Genomic DNA, 3,803 nt, shown 5'->3' with positions numbered 1-3,803 from the left:
GAGTCAGACACGACTGAACGACTTCACTTTCACTTTTTACTTTCATGCACTGGAGAAGGAAATGGCAACCCCCTCCAGTATTCTTGCCTGGAGAATCCCAGGGACAGGAGCCTGGTGGGCTGCCGTCTATGGGGTCGCACAGAGTCGGACACGACTGAAGAGACTTAGCAGCAGCAAGGATAGAACACAGGACTATACACTTAAAAATTATTCACTGCAGGTAATAGTGAATGCTAGTCAGGCCTGGTAGCCACTGGACAAAACAATATCTTAATAGTGGAAAATGAATATGTTTAATAGGTGTTTATTTTTTCCCATGGGAAGAAACTAAGGAACTAAAATTGTTGTTATTGTTGTTTTCCACATAGGAAAAGCTTAGGGACAATATGATCAAAATGATAAATGGCTTCATCAAAATATACAGGTATGAATTTTTCCCAGCAGTCTCAGGAATGTGACAAATGACATGGTATATTGTTTAAAGACATATCAAATGTTTACTTCAGCTGCACATATGCTAAAGCTGGAACAATACGAAGAAGATTAGCATGGACCCTGAGCAAGGATGGCACACATTCATTCCATGTTAAAAAAAAAAGAACACTTATCTAACTAAACTTTAATCTGAGCTCTCATTTTGTTGATATGCCTTGAAGTTCAGTTTCTGTCTTTATTGGAGATTCCTCCTCATCTTTTCCTGAAGGGTTGTGCAAAACCTCATATGGTCTGATACATAGCAGAATATTCCAGAAGGGGCCTCCTTTCCTGCCCACGTGCATCATCACTTGTGGGCTCTTCACAGTAGTCTTTGAGGTGACTTGGAGTCAGAAATCACCTGGGTTCCCTCTGCACTTTGAGGCATTACATTTTTTACTTTGCTTGAAGGTCCAGTGTTTTCAGTTCAGTTCAGTTCAGTTCAATTCAGTCGCTCAGTCGTGTCCAACTCCTTGCGACCCCATGAATTGCAGCACGCCAGGCCTCCCTGTCCATCACCAACTCCCAGAGTTCACTCAGACTCATGTCCATCGAGTCAGTGATGCCACCCAGCCATCTCATCCTCTGTCGTCCCCTTCTCCTCCTGCCCCCAATCCCTCCCAGAATCAGGGTTTTTTCTAATGAGTCAACTCTTTGCATGAGGTGGCCAAAATACTGGAGTTTCAGCTTCAGCATCATTCCTTCCAAAGAACTCCCAGGGCTGATCTCCTTTAGAATGGACTGGTTGGATCTCCTTGCAGTCCAAGGGACTCTCAAGAGTCTTCTCCAACACCACAGTTCAAAAGCATCAATTCTTCGGCGCTCCGCTTTCTCCACAGTCCAACTCTCACATCCATACATGACCACTGGAAAAACCATAGCCTTGTCTAGATGGACCTTTGTTCGCAAGGTAATGTCTGTGCTTTTCAATATTCTATCTAGGTTGGTCATAACTTTTCTTCCAAGGAGTAAGCATCTTTAATTTCAAATCCCTCTCTGAGATTAAGTCACCTTATCTAAGCCTCAGCAGGAGACCAGGCTTAGAGTGCTGCTGCTCATAGTTTGTTCTGCCATCTCTCCTTCCACAGTCTTGGGCAATCTCCCCGTCACCTACTCTCTGATCACTTCTGCTTCTACCACTGGATCTGTCATCCTTTGCCATATTTTGTCATCATGTAGCACGAATGTGGCACTGTACAGGTCCATGTACAGGTAAGATGAAAGCAGCTTTCATCAACCTTTTCACTGCTAAGCGTGAAGGAAACACAGGGCAGGGTGGTGTAATGTAAGAGCATCAGCTTAAGATCTGTGTGTGAATGAGCTTAAAATTGAAAATGACTGTTTAAGAGCAGGAGTATATCTAAGTATAATTCTTTTATTCCTAAAGTAAGGATAGTAATACTTAACCTCTCTAAAGTCATTGTTGCTACAGAGATAATATATGTAATACATCTGGCCCAGAACAATTGTTCTTTTATTACTAGATTGAGGAAATAGCAACCCATTCTTTCCTGGAGAATCCCAAGGACAGAGGAGCCTAGCGGTTACAGTCCATGGGATCACAAAGAGTCGAACATGACTGAGTATGTGTGCACATACTGATAGTTGCCATGAGACTGGGCAGACCATTATGAACAGGGGATGAATTTATATGTCTTCAGATCTCAGCCTCAACCAGAAGGACTCCGTGCTTTTGATTGTGTGAGTCTATTTTTCCCTCTTCATAGGATAGCGTTTCTTCCCTTTTTCATTCAACAAATGTTTATTACTTAAGATAAACTGTATATATTTTGCTCTAGTCTATGATTTTAATAAGATAGGCTAACATAACTTGTCACAGAGTTTCTTATTGAGGTAGGCATATAGTGGGGGAGGGCAGTCAATTAAAATTTAATTTTAAAAAAAATTATTACTGAATTTGTTACAACATTGCTGCTGTTGTTTACATTATGGTGTTTTGGCCGTGAGGCACATGGGATCATAGCTCCCCAACAAGGGACTGAACCTGCTCCCCCTGCATTAGAATGTAAAAATCTTAACCACTGGAGCACCAGGGAAGCCCCTAAAATGCAGCGTGTGGAGTGCTAAGATATATGGTGCAAAGGGACCTTTTACTCATGTGGGCATCAGTCCATACCTGAGTGGTAGAGAGAAGTGATATCTACTCGAAGAGAACACCTTCTCCTTGGTTGGTTAACTGATTATATGTAGCTCTGCCTTCTTTCAAAAGACAAAATGTTCCATAATTACTCGGCTCTGCTTGCCATACTTTAGAACACAATAAGCGCTTTGGCCAAATTCTATTCCCTTGATTAATTTACATTTAGTTGTATCAGATTTTAAAAAAAGTCCTAATGTCCACTCCAATAGTATCTCCTATCTTCTTTCTCTTAACTTTGCTGTTAAAAAGATTAAGGCAATGATATCCCTTTGTCTTTTTTTTCACTTGTTTAAATTGGGAACATTTTCTTGAAACAAAAATATTATTGGGATATTAACATTTAAAACAGAAAAATTGCAACCCAGACGTGTTTTATTAATCAAGAAATTCTCAAATTTTCTCCACCCTCTCCCCTCTATTCTTTCCTAATGCTCTAGAAATCTCTCTCCAGAACCCTGATGAGCTCAGATAAAGTAAGACGGGTCAAGGTAGAAGGCTTTCTGAAGGTGATTTATGGTGAAGGAGTCATTCGGTATATGCCACCCTGAAATTCAAGCATAGTCAGGATGGCGTTTCAAATTATTTCCAAAGATAAGAGTCTATAGATAAATGATGCATTAGTGAGATCCGAACTCTTTTTTTCTCAGAACTGTTTTCTTGTATTTTAGTGACTTTTCTCGGTCATTCAGATTAAAAACTTGCTGGTGCCACTGGAAACAATAGAAAATGTGTCATAACAGTATATGGAGAAAGGATAAAGTGACATGGTCTTGCCCATCTTATTCTTGGGAAGAACATGCAAATTTCATGTTTCTTCTTCGTGTTCTTCAAGATTCAAAGTCTTTCTCTTTTCATAAATAGAGATTTGAGAAAGGTCAATGTTCAGTAAGAGGGGAAAGGTTTGGTCATATTTTATGAAACTCTTGGGAGAAGGAGAGAGAGAGAGCAGGAAAGACATTTTCCAAGTGGTTGTATGGATGAGATATTATTGTGTGGTGTGCTTGCTTACAGCTGGTAGTAATCACTCCCCAACAGCATACGATTATTTCCCAGTATCAAATGTGAACACATGTGAGCCTTTCTTTTCAAGAGCACTTTTTATTCATGTTCTTCAATATAGGTTATCATTGTGATCCTAACCCACATTTATTAGAGTCTGTTTTTAATC

At 40.2% G+C, this 3,803-nt stretch overlaps 1 non-coding gene across 1 annotated transcript; it reads left to right on the top strand.

Annotated features, from left to right (window-relative positions):
- The first annotated feature begins 495 nt into the window (after positions 1–495).
- Positions 496–600, top strand: LOC138088847 (U6 spliceosomal RNA). Its single transcript, XR_011145754.1, has one exon. It is a non-coding gene; the product is annotated as a U6 spliceosomal RNA (small nuclear RNA).
- Positions 601–3,803: the final 3,203 nt, after the last annotated feature.

The sequence above is a fragment of the Capricornis sumatraensis genome, chromosome 11, assembly GCF_032405125.1.
Source record: "Capricornis sumatraensis isolate serow.1 chromosome 11, serow.2, whole genome shotgun sequence".
Classification (NCBI taxonomy): Eukaryota; Metazoa; Chordata; class Mammalia; order Artiodactyla; family Bovidae; genus Capricornis; species Capricornis sumatraensis.
Note: the sequence above shows the minus strand (reverse complement) of the source record. Positions and strands in the feature narration are given on the sequence as shown.